Here is a 12,576-nt window from a genome sequence, read left to right on the forward strand (position 1 = left end):
ATGCAAAATGTTTCTCGAGATTTTCTAAGGATGCTTGGGCCTTTGCAAATAGACAGGCTGAATCCTGTAGGCTGTTCACAACATTGTCCTCCTGGCTGGCAACAGTGTTTCCCTGAAGAAGGGGAAAAAATTGTGAGGAGAGTTCAGGTGGGGTAACATAGAAGAGATCAGGGTTAGGAGTACAGGTAGCCCTCAATTTACAATTATTAGGTTAGAAACCATTTGAAGTGATAGAAACATTGAAAAAAGTGACTCACGACTGGTCTTCACATTTATGATCATCACAACGACCCCAGTCATGTGATAAAAATTCAGGCACTTGGCAACTGGCAAGTTCTTAGAATCACATGATTGCCAATTGTAACCTTCCTAGCCAGCTTCTGACAAGTCAAGTCAAAGGGGGAAGCCAGCTTTTGCTGAATGGTTATGAGATTCTCTTAACAACATGGCGAAAAAGGTCATAAAACTGGGCACAACTCACTTAACCATTACCTAGCTTAGCAATGGAAATTCTGGTCCCCACTGGGGTTGTAAATTGAGGACCAGTTCTAGAGTATTTGGTTTGTGAGAAATCATCCAAAAATGCAGATCAGGATTGAAAAAATTCGTGTGTGTATGTGTATAATCCAGAACTAGGAAAGAAGATTGATACATTTACACTATGCATATTGAAGCAGAATCATATTGAAAAGGGAACGGAGGCTTACAGAGTGAAATGGTTTACTTGAGAAGTGGTGAAATGTTTCTTAAAACTCCTGTAGATTTTGATGTAGAATAGTATGTAAATCCTAGTAGTATGTAAATCCTAGAGCTACAACTTTTAATCATTACATTTATGGATGTGTATGCTTTACAGTCAAGTAAAAAGAAATCCACAATCAATGCATTGCATATGTGACACTATGTGATAAAATGTGAATGTGCTTGCTTCACAGCACACAGTTCAGGCTTCATGGTGAAAACATTGCTTGTCTTGTACTTTCTGGTAACCCCCCTCCCCGTTTTAGGCTATAATTCCTACATCTCTGCTAACATCAAGTGTTGGGCATTATTACAGAAAACATCCAAAGATCCCTGGATTTAATTAAAGAACTTAGTTGATTCATTAAATAAGTTCTCATTAATTGATTGGAAACTCTAAATCATTTCATCCAGCAATGTGTAGCTGGGGCGGGGCAGGATGTTTACAGATCAAGACTTAAAAAGGCTTCAAGCCTGACCAAGCCATACCAGGTCTGTTGACATGACAGTATTATCAGATTCAGCCTTCTCCTCATCACTCTTCCTGTGTTCCCATGTGTTGTCACTGTTTGACTTCAGTTTTTGCTGTTCCACAGATTTGCTATAGACACCGGCCTCCTGATCGCTGTATTTCTATGAAAAAAAATGCAGAACACTGTGAAAATGGATGCTCCTCAGTGGATGGAATGTAATCTAATCTGAATTGTCCCTTCAACCTGTTTCCTAAAGAGGGGCATCCTTGACCAGTCTCTTTCTATGGAAGAAATTTTGTACTTCTACTCCAATATGCGAGGCCCTAGGCCTCTCAGTTGTCAATGGCTAGAAACATGAGAACATTATTAGTCTCCTCCTTCTTCTTTCTTGTATCTTGTGGCAGTCATTTAATTGACATAGAACTTAGGCTTTTGACTTGTTCCAGTTCACCTTTCTTTAGATTCTTAATATTAAGAATATTGCAATATTAATTAAGAATATTAGAATTAAAAAAAATGTAAGAAACCCTTCAAATGAAACATGATTCACACTAATGAGCCTGTTGAATATTAGCCATTTCCCTTGGGATAAACATTTGGAGCAGTGGTGCGATTCAAATTTTTTTACAACCTGTTCGTGGCTTGGTGGGCGTGGTGTGACTTGGTAGAGGAAGGATACTGTAAAATCTCCATTCCCTCCCCACTCCAGGGGAAGGTTACTACAAAATCCCCATTTTCTCCCAATCAACTGGGACTCAGGAGGTAGAGAATAGATGGGGTGGGGCCAGTCAGAGGTGGTATTTACCGGTTCTCCGAACTACTCAAATTTTCCACTACTGGTTCTCCAGAACTGGTCAGAACCTGTTGAATACTACCTCTGATTTGGAGAGCCAGGTCTTTTTTTGAAGATTCAATCAGTGGGTCACTCACTCTGCTGAACCAAGAGCTCAAGAACAGATGCTATGTAAGAGTGCTTTGCCTGTTTTAGCTAATAAGTGAGAGTGTATGTGCATATGTGTTTGTATCATTTCTCCATTTAAAAACTGATATAAAATGGGCTGCATTTGACTGCATTATCCAAGCAACTTCGAGAGTTTAGTCCATTGTTTTCAAATCATGACAACTTCAACATACACTGAAGTCAAAGACTTAACATTCACACATATTAAAATTGCCAAAGTTGGAAAACATTAGTCTAGTTACTATTGCAGCAAAATTCAAATTACTGTAATTGAAGGCTTTCTCCAAAAACAGACAACATGCTCTTACATGTAATAGGAATTATGTTGTGCCAGAATACATCCCTCCCCAGAAGGAAAAAGGAAGGGGAAAGTTTGTTTAAAGCCACTGGAATCCAACCTCCTACCTGTGCCAGTTTCATTGTCTGGTTCCCAGGATGAGCACTAAATGTGCTTTGTCCTGCACTCCTGCTACTGGACTCCACCTCAAAATATGGTGCTTCTGGAGACAGCGACAGAGATAAAACCAAGTATAGAAAAATCTATGGGTTCAGTTAGATTCTTATATTAATTTATTTTGCTACTCCACATTATTATATATTAGCTCCAATTTTCCTTATTAGTTGCCCTCTGTTTCCCCATTCTTCTTCCTGCATATGATTTTCCACTTTCAATTTCCAATTCATATTATTGTTCTAATAATTATTAATTTTAATAATTATTAACATTATTGTATTATTATTCAAATAGTTCTTAGCATAAAATATTTGATCTTATCTGATGTTATACAAGATGATTTTTTTGTAACCTACATAGCTATTCATTTATTCATTTGGAGTTTACTTTTACCAAAAACTGTTTTATAAACCCAATTCTGAAACGTATAGCTCGTTGTTGAATTGAGTCCAGTTAACCTCAGGATGGCTTGCCAAAGGGTTGCAGAGTTTGCCATCTAAATTATTCTGTAGAGTTGTTTTCTTAGTCTATTCATACTTTTACATGGATGCAAAACTAGAGCAGCAAAACCAAATGAGAACAAATCAAGAACAGACCAAACCATGGGTGTCCATGGGATCCAGTTGCTTTCATCAGAAAAACAAAAACAGACATATGTCATCCTCTCTTTCTCTTTCTTATGTGCATGTAAAGAAGCAATGACCACTTTGTTCATCTACAGTAAAGATTCTGGCCTGTTTCATAAGTGATTCAACAATTGTGGCCAAAATAGGCTATGAGAATATTAGAGGTGAACTTATTTAGTGACTCAACTTAAAATTCACATCTGAGTAAATATAGATTATAACACGCATTCTCAAAACAAACATTTACTTAGGTTTGGCCTCTGGATTTACATTGGAATCCATGAAGCTAACATCTTTTTGCATGCTGTAGTTCTACTACCATCCAAGAAACTGACCTTCAGGAATGATGGGGACAGGGTCTTGAGTGGACACCATTTGTCCTGCCCACACTTATTTATGATAAGTACTTGCAATCATACTAAACCTATTAATCAATTGCTTGAGATTAAATTTAATAGTGCACAGCTCCTAAAAACTGAAAAGAAGTAGAGAAATAGCATACTTGGTTATAGTGAAGTGAAGATGGTTCTACTACCATCCATGAAACTGACCTTCAGGAATGATGGGGACAGGGTCTTGAGTGGACACCATTTGCCCTGCCCATATGCAAAGCTTCTTTGGACATGATGCTGTTGATGAAAGCAAAGGAAAATCTCCCGCGGCACCCTGTAAAAGTAATACTGCTTATGATTTTTATTCCTGATCAATAAAAGTTAAAAAAGAGACTCAACAGTGTCTTGTTCTTTCCTAAAAAGAAACTTAAGCACTGTATATGATGAAAGGGGCCGTGGCTATACCAATATTTGTATTTTTCCTCTTAAACAGAAAGCTTCTGAAAGTCATAGTGAAGGTAAAATTCGCTTCATTTCTCAACAGAATAACAGACTTGGAAGGGATCTTGGAGGTCTTCTACTCCAACCCCCTGCTTAAGCAGGAGATCCTATATCAATTGTAAGAGATGGTTAGGTCACCAGTAATAGCTAGACCTCTTTAGAAGGGCTTAAATGTTGTGGAAGAGGGCAAAGCAAGTGTAGAAACAATGCAATGACAAGAATTGAGAATAGGGCTTGGATGGCTGGGCAAGATATGAAGCAGCCTAAGGATGAATACAATAATTCAAGAAGGAATCAGATAAATTATGTGACTCAAAAATTCCAGTCTCTGTTTGCAAATGCAGAGAGTATAGGAAGAACCAGAACTAGAATTCAGGAAGGCAAATATGGTATAGTAGAGCCGTGATGGCAAAGTGGTTGGAGTGCAGTACTGCAGGCTCCTTCTGCTGATTGCCGGTTGTCGGAAGTTTGATTCTCACCAGGCTCAAGGTTGACTCAGCCTTCCATCCTTCCGAGGTGGGTAAAATGAGGACCCAATTTGTTGGGGGCAATATGCTGACTCTGTAAACTGCTTAGAGAGGGCTGTAAAGCACAGTGAAGCGGTATGTATATATGTTTAAGCGTTATTGCTATTAGTAGGCATTGCTGAAGCCTTTAAAGATGAAACTTGTGAATGATTATCTGAACTTCTCAATACATAGGCTCAATATCTTTTACATTACTACTCCTCTTTCCTTTTACTACATTACTACTTTATTACATTACTACTCCACTTTCTTTTTTTCTGGTCTGGTGATTTTCTATGCAGTGAGGAAAGGCCCATACTTTCATCAGTGGTGCAGATAGGATTAAGAATAACTCAAAATGTAAGCAGTTGAGCATCTTACCTGTTGGGCTGCCCGCAGTAAGTAGCGTAAGTCAGGGAAAGTGCCTCTCCGGTCACGTTCTTTCAAAGCTGTACCATTTTTGACCACCTCATAAAATGGCTCAGGGACACGGGCATCAGTTAAGAGAAACTGCCCTCCCTCCATTTTTTCTTTCACATCGAGGCCATCCAATCCATCCCACGGCATTTCCCCTGAAAATATGCATTGCTTGATATATAAGCCTGATAGTTTTGATCACCACAGCATTCTACTAGCTGCAATTACTAAGCTTGTGCCCAAAAACAATTCGAAACACCTTTAATGAATTATTAAAGCAGCATAATTTCACTGCAATTCTTACAGCAGCATCTTTTTTCAAATGCATGTGATTTATTTGCTTTTATGAACAATAGAAAATGCACTTTTCTCTGAATGATTTTGAAAGCCTGCAGATACCAATTATTATATCTTGTTGTTTGAATCATTAATCAATAATCCAATAGTTGAAACCACACTTAAGAAATAGATAGAAGTGTGCTAACCTCAATAAATTGAATCCGGTAAAGAAGATTTCTCCACAAAATAAATAAGTAATAAACAAAAAAGATCAAAGGAGCATCTAAATTCTAGTCCTTAGGACTGTTTCTAATTAGTCATTTTTAGAGCTTGTTTGTACAATTTTAAAATGGATCTAAATCTCCAAATGTGGCTACACAGAATATGGCATGCCTAATTTAAATCTGACTCCAACAGCCCTATTTTAAACATAATTAAGGCTAAAACCAACGTGATCTTTCCAGAAAAGAAAGCATTTTTAACAGACTGCATGTTTGGCAACATGTTCACATAATTTATTTGCAGTGAAGTTACTTCGCACAATTCACGAGTTGCTGATAATTTCATGCTACCTGTGATTTTCTACTAATATCCCAAACTGACCTGTGAAGATTTCCTGAATGACTGTGCAGAAACTGTAGAAGTCAGACTTCACAGAGGCTGATCGGTCTCTGATGACTTCCAAGGGTAACCAGTTGTAGAGAGGCGGAGGTGGTGGGATAGGCCAAGTTAAACAGAGTTTCTCTCTCCTGAAACAGAATCCATTCCGTCAAGATTCCTGCAAAACCCTATCAGAACAACTACAGTTGCACTTGCTTCAACTAACCTCTGTTGCATGTACTCAAGGTTACTGAGCTTGGCAAGGCCAGGTCTCACCAACTGTATGGCGTGAGAGGTCACAGCCCGATGGATATAGCCTCGAGAATGCAGAAACAAAAGCGCTTCAGAGACTTGGAGGAGCAGATGCACTGTAGCGGAGGATGCTGGGGAGCTAGGATTCTGCAGTGAAGGGAAGAAGGAAAGGAAGGATGTAGTTCTGAGTAGTGAGAAGAGCAGCCTACTTTCCTGACTGCCCCACTTACCTCACAGTGCAAGGCATAGTAGAGGGAGCACATTTCTACTCTTTCAAAGACAAGCTGGATAGTTTCGAGATCCATGGATGGACTCACAGCTAAGAGGAGCAGTAGATAGGGATGGCGAAGTTGACTACAGGAAACACAAGACTCATGTTAAACACCATATCTACTCTGAACAACCGCATAGATCGCATCTCTTGACTGTATCCAGGAAAGCCTGAATAAATAAATCACCTCACCATATCCTTCTTTGACCCATCATATCCCCCAATGCCCACAATCTGGAATTACCTGCAGTGCTCTTGTTCAGCTAGGAGCAAATCCATGGTGCGACGTGCTTTGCTGCAGTTGGGATGTGCCTCTGGCTTGATGCTTCTCACCGTAACCAACTGTCCGTTCCATAGCAAGCTAGGAACAGAGGTCAAAATGGAAGAATCGGAGTTAAGAGTCCAATCCTTTTCTCCACAAAATGGTGAAATGAAGAGGTCGAATCATAACTCCTCAGTTGGCTTTATTTGCAAACCATCCCTTCTCCCAGACTACCAAGCTACACATCTCTATTTATGTAAAGTTGCTGCATATTCAGGTTCTGTTCCCCTGTTTTTAGATACGTATGTATTTCTACTCTCCGCTTGGAAGTTCAGTGTAATGTCAAAGCTTGCCAACAATATTCTGAACTTGAATAGCAATAGCAATAACAGTTAGACTTATATACCGCTTCATAGGGCTTTCAGCCCTCTCTAAGCGGTTTACAGAGTCAGCATATTGCCCCCAACAACAATCCGGGTCCTCATTTTACCCACCTCGGAAGGATGGAAGGCTGAGTCAACCCTGAGCCGGTGAGATTTGAACAGCCGAACTGCAGAACTGCAGTCAGCTGAAGTAGCCTGCAGTGCTGCATTTAACCACTGCGCCACCTTGGCTCTCAGATGGGAAATATTAAAGATGAATCACGGAATCATATGATGACATAAGTCACCATGGATTCATTATTAATTCAGAAGGCTTTTATTATATGTAACTACTCCTCTTTGAACTGGATCTTCCAAGTTATTATAAGGTTACATTTCATTATTCTAAAAATGTGGGAAGGAACAAACCACAAGGGGCTATAAATAGCAACTCAAAATACAGATTTACTTCCTCATGAGTGTAAATGGTCCATTCTGATAACTCCAATCTGCCTCTCCTTGTCCTCTGATCAGTTCGTTATTATCAGCAATGGATAGGAAGGCAGCCATCCGTGGTTGCTCATATCTACTGGGATAGAGCTGGGGGGGGAGGGGGAAATGAACAAATTAAGTATGCAGCTTAGCTTTGCACTTTATAGATTAGTACCTGCCCTTCCCTCTGCAGTTAATTACACTATTCAAATAAATGTCCTTACATGTCCATATCCAACAAATGGCTTCTTCACATTTGCAAACATTTGGGGACAGTCCAGATACCTACAAGAGAGGCGGGAGGATTCTTTTAGGATACATTCTTTTGAACTTTCAATAAAAGAAAAGGGAATGGACAGTTTCTCTTGTCGACAAGAAAAAAAAATCTATAAGGTGTAATCTATTTTCTTGGTATGGAAAAATGATATGGCTGCTTTCATGAACAATTGAAAGTGCTTTGCTCACGTGAAGTCTGAAATATTTCTTCAGATCAGTTTTTAGGTCTGCGCTGCCCTAAGCTTTTTCTTCAAATTGTTTGCACCTGAAAGAAATTATATCGTTGCAAGTGCTAACATTAAATAAGAACTAAATAAATGTCACCAGGAGATAACCCTTAAACCCTTTATTGTGCCTTCAAGGAATTAGAAGAAACGACATTGGATAATGTTTTGTGCATATTTTTGGTTTTGTTCTGCAACAACATGAAGTTTTGGGAACTTGAGAGTTTTTCAAGAAATGATCACAGCTTATTTATGGGATGGTAATTCCTGACATGTACTATACTGATATGCTGCACTTTTTTCTTTTGTCAGTGTAGATAAAAATATATACTCATCTTGGACATCTTACATGAGAGAACTATGTATTTGGTCAGTTCAAACCAGGCTTTTTGTTATATAATCTTCTGCTTTAAGAGGTTTGGGGTTAAAACCAACCAAGAATAAAGTTACCAGAAGGAGGTAGATAAAAGTGAGGTGAAAGAAGAACGCAAACTGCGTGAAGGTGTTCCTAGACTTTTTGAATACAGTGACTGATCTCCATGCTGCACCTGTGCTGTCATCTGAGCATAGTACTGTTGTATGATGTCCATGACCTAGAAGCAATAGAAAGACAGTGGACCACATTTGGTAAAATCCTTGTACGTAATCCAATAGCCGGGTATCATAAACTACATACTTGCTAAGTAAGCGGATTGTTAGGGGAAGAGCAGTGCTCATACCTCTGCATCCAGCACAGAAGCCAAAATGGCCACCAGTATATTAACAGGACATATACTCATTCATTTAGTGACTGTTCAAAGTTACAGCGCACTGAAAGAAGTGAGTTATATAACCTGTCCTCATTTAGAACTGTCGAGAATCCACAGGGTCAACTTACAACCACAGTCGAGCCCAAAATTTCTGTTGCTCAGGGAAGCAGTTATGAAGTGAATTTTGCCCCAACTTGTGACTTTTCTTGACATAGTTGTTAAGTGAATCACTGCAGTGCTTAGGTGAGTAACATGGTTGTTAAGTGAATTTGGATTCCCCATTGACTTTTCTTGTCAGAAGGTGGATTGCATGACACGGGGACACAGTGACCGTCATAAATATGAACCAGTTGCCAAGCATCTACATTTTGATCACATGACTGGGGTCACAACTGTGAAATACGGCCATAAATCACTTTTTTCAGTTATGTTGTAACTTTAAATGGTCACTAAATGAACTGTTGTAAGTCAAGGACTATCTGTCATTGCAATTCAGATATTTGGCAACTAGCATATATTTACAACAGTTTCAACATCCCAGGGTCATGTGATTGCTATTTTGCAACCTTCCCTGCCAACCTGTGACTAGCAGAGTCAATGGGGGAAGAAGGATTTGCTTAACAAATACATGCTTCACTTAACAACTGCAATGATTTGCTTAACAATCATGGCAAAAAGGGTCATAAAATCAGGCACAACTCACTTAACAACCACTTTGCTAGCAATTGATATTCTGGTTGTAAGTTGAAGACTACCTGCAACTATCTCTCTGCACAATTTTGTAAAAGCAGTGCACTTCCAAACACAGAAAAAACTCCCCAATGCTTTAATTAGTTACTATTAGATTAGAATCTTTTGTTTTTCTAGCAGTTCATAGAATTATATCCATATCAGCCTTATGAATTTTGTACCTTTGCATTTTGTTCACTTCCAGCTTGCTGGGCCCAGTCCTTAGGAGTCCGACCCTTTTGATCATGGAATCTTAAATCACCTCCGGCTTGCAGGATACTGTTGAGAAGTCTTGGGTGACCAGAAAATGCAGCTGCATGGACTGGACTGCTACCGTCATAGCAACGACTGAGATTCATAGAATAGAAAGGGAAGAAAGAGGTTCAGGGTATCAACTACAAAAAACAACTAAGTTCAAACGAATCTCATTTGTGGTGAATGGGCTAAATGTCTATGGAAATTCTCAAGTCATCCAGGTCATCCTGTTCCCAAAGGTGCTTTTTCAAAACGCAACTGGACTTTCTGGTTTTTCTTTGTAGATGTTTTGCTTCTCATCCAAGAAGCTTCTTCAGCTCTTCAGAGGATTGGGCTAATTTACCAGCTGTCAGTGTTCATGATCACAGCTGATTCAACAGGAGTTGGTATGACAATAGTTTGGGCTTAATGGCTTCTTAAGCTAAGATATCTTTTGTACTGTAGAAATATGGCATAAACTATAGGGCTGGGTAGTGTTCTGGATCTGAAGAACAAAATGAGTTTGGGGTTGTGAATGAGAACACATAAGCGGCATCTTTTGGGAACAAAACAGATGCTGCTTTTCCTGGGATTGTATCTGAATCACTAGAGGCATATAATGTGATTTATAACCGGCAGATGTCAGTTTAGTGTAGTGGTTAAGACATCAGGAAACCAGTTCTGCCTTAGGTTCAAGGCCAACTGGGTGACTTTGGGTCAGTCACCTTTAGCCCTAGGAAGTAGGCATTAACAAATCATACTTCTGAAATCTTACCAAGAAAATAGCAGGGACCTGTTCAGGCCGTTGCTAGGAGTCAAAACTAACTTGAAAGCCTTAATATATAGTTAATATATTCATCTGTTTTCTTGTTTGAATTAGAGAGTTGCTTTGTGAGCTAACCCTGTAATTGATGCAAGGTTAGCTCATAAACTGACAACTACCGTGTTTTCCTAAAAAATAAGACAGGGTCTTATTTTCTTTTGACCCCTGAAATAAGCACTTGGCCTTATTTTCGGGGAGGTCTTATTATTTTTGAGGTGCAGAAGGCGGCGAGCATGGTCACCTCATGGCAGCTGCCATGTTGCAGTATTTTTGGGGAGGGCTTATTTTCGTGGAAGGGTTTATTTTAGTGCATGCGCTCAAAAGCCCGATTGGGCTTATTATCCGGGGAGGTCTTATTTTCAGGGAAACAGGGTATTGTTCAAAAGCCTCCATTAAGATGTTGCTCTTAATGCTGAATGGCAAATGTACCGATTGGACTTATTATCCGGGGAGGTTTTATTTTCAGGGAAACAGGGTATTGTTCAAAAGCCTCCATTAAGATATTGCTCTTAATGCTGAATGGCAAATGTACTGTTCTACATCATGGACCCATTAGATGTAATCCTGCCTTTGGCACAGCAGGGACAAGTCTTCACTCTCATCCTCCTTAAAACACGTTAGGAGAATGAAAGTGCTATTGTGTGGACACCTCCAACAGACCTGTTAGTGTGTTAGCTGGAAGGAGAAAAAAGGAATCTTGACAGCAAAGCCAGGCCATTTCTATTCAGCATTATCTGTGGACTGTAGCTGCAAATCTGAGAAATGTATGAATGGTGGGATTGTTCCTAAAGAAATGAACATCTGCAGATATCTGAAACAATGTATGCATTAGGATGCTTACAATATATTTCTATTCTAGAAGAATTGCAGTCAGAAATACTGCAAAAGAATAATTAATATTGAACTAGTTTCTCTAGGAATTCTGTATCACTCACTGATTAGGATTAGCACCAAAGCGCAGAAACAGCTGAACTACGGAAGCATGTCCCAGTAGGGCACCAATATATAAACCAGTCTGTCCGGCTGTATTGTGGCTATCGACGTCCACACCTAGGCAGGAAGGAAAGAAGCATACACAATGAACAACAGCAAAAAACCCAAACATCTGAATGCATGTCCATTGGAATTGGGCAGCCAATAAATTAATAATATTAACAACAGCAATAATACTGTAAATTTACAGTAATTCTCAACTTACAACAGTTCATTCTGTGACCATTCCCACTGAAAAAAGTGACTTATGACCCTTTTTCACGCTTAAGACCACTGCAGCATCCCCATAGTTACATGATCAAAATTCAGACGCTTGGCAACTGACTCATATTTATGACAATTGCAGTGTCCCAGAATCATGTGACCACTTTTGCAACCATCTGACGAGCAAAGTCAATGGGAAAACCTGATTCACTTAACCACCATATTACTAACTGAACACCTGTGGTGATTCACTGTGACAGGGAAGGTCATAAAATGGGACAAAACTCACTTAACTAACGTTTTGCTTAGCAACAGAAATCCTGAGCTCAATTGTGGTTGTAAATCAAAGACTACCTACATACGTATCAAAATGAGTTCATTGAACTACAACTAAATCTCCTGGCCCATATTAGAAATATAGAATAGAAAGTAAAACATAAATTTTGCTGCTTTTGTCCTCTATTTTCATCACATGAATGATGCCCAGCTAGCATTCTTAGTCTTACAAAACAGCAGCTATTGACGCAATGTAATCAGTGGTGGGATTCAATTTTTTTTTTACTACCTGTTCTGTGGGTGTGGCAGGGGAAGGATACTGCAAAATCCCCTTTCCCACCCTACTCCCAAAATTTCTGCTACTGGCTCTCCAGAGCCTGTCAGAACTGGCAGAATACCACCTCTGAATGTAATCCACACAACAAACATGATTTACCTCTCTTTAGTAATATCTTGGCCTTATTGCTCTTGCCCTCAGCAGCATGTCTCAGTAACTGCCCCTCCAGAGATTCAGGTTCAGTAAAGTAGCCTAGGCTCAC

At 39.4% G+C, this 12,576-nt stretch overlaps 2 long non-coding RNA genes across 2 annotated transcripts; both read right to left on the reverse strand.

Annotated features, from left to right (window-relative positions):
- Nucleotides 1-3,814: 3,814 nt before the first annotated feature.
- Nucleotides 3,815-5,980, reverse strand: LOC116503216. The gene is made up of 3 exons (XR_004254675.1): nucleotides 5,894-5,980; nucleotides 4,976-5,166; nucleotides 3,815-3,921 (listed from the first exon to the last, which is right to left on the reverse strand). It is a non-coding gene; the product is annotated as an uncharacterized LOC116503216 (long non-coding RNA).
- A 1,776-nt stretch (nucleotides 5,981-7,756) lies between these two features.
- On the reverse strand, nucleotides 7,757-9,849 carry LOC116503238. Its single transcript, XR_004254679.1, has 3 exons — nucleotides 9,690-9,849; nucleotides 8,480-8,622; nucleotides 7,757-7,814 (listed from the first exon to the last, which is right to left on the reverse strand). It is a non-coding gene; the product is annotated as an uncharacterized LOC116503238 (long non-coding RNA).
- Nucleotides 9,850-12,576: the final 2,727 nt, after the last annotated feature.

The sequence above is a fragment of the Thamnophis elegans genome, chromosome 2 (assembly GCF_009769535.1).
Source record: "Thamnophis elegans isolate rThaEle1 chromosome 2, rThaEle1.pri, whole genome shotgun sequence".
Taxonomy (NCBI): Eukaryota; Metazoa; Chordata; class Lepidosauria; order Squamata; family Colubridae; genus Thamnophis; species Thamnophis elegans.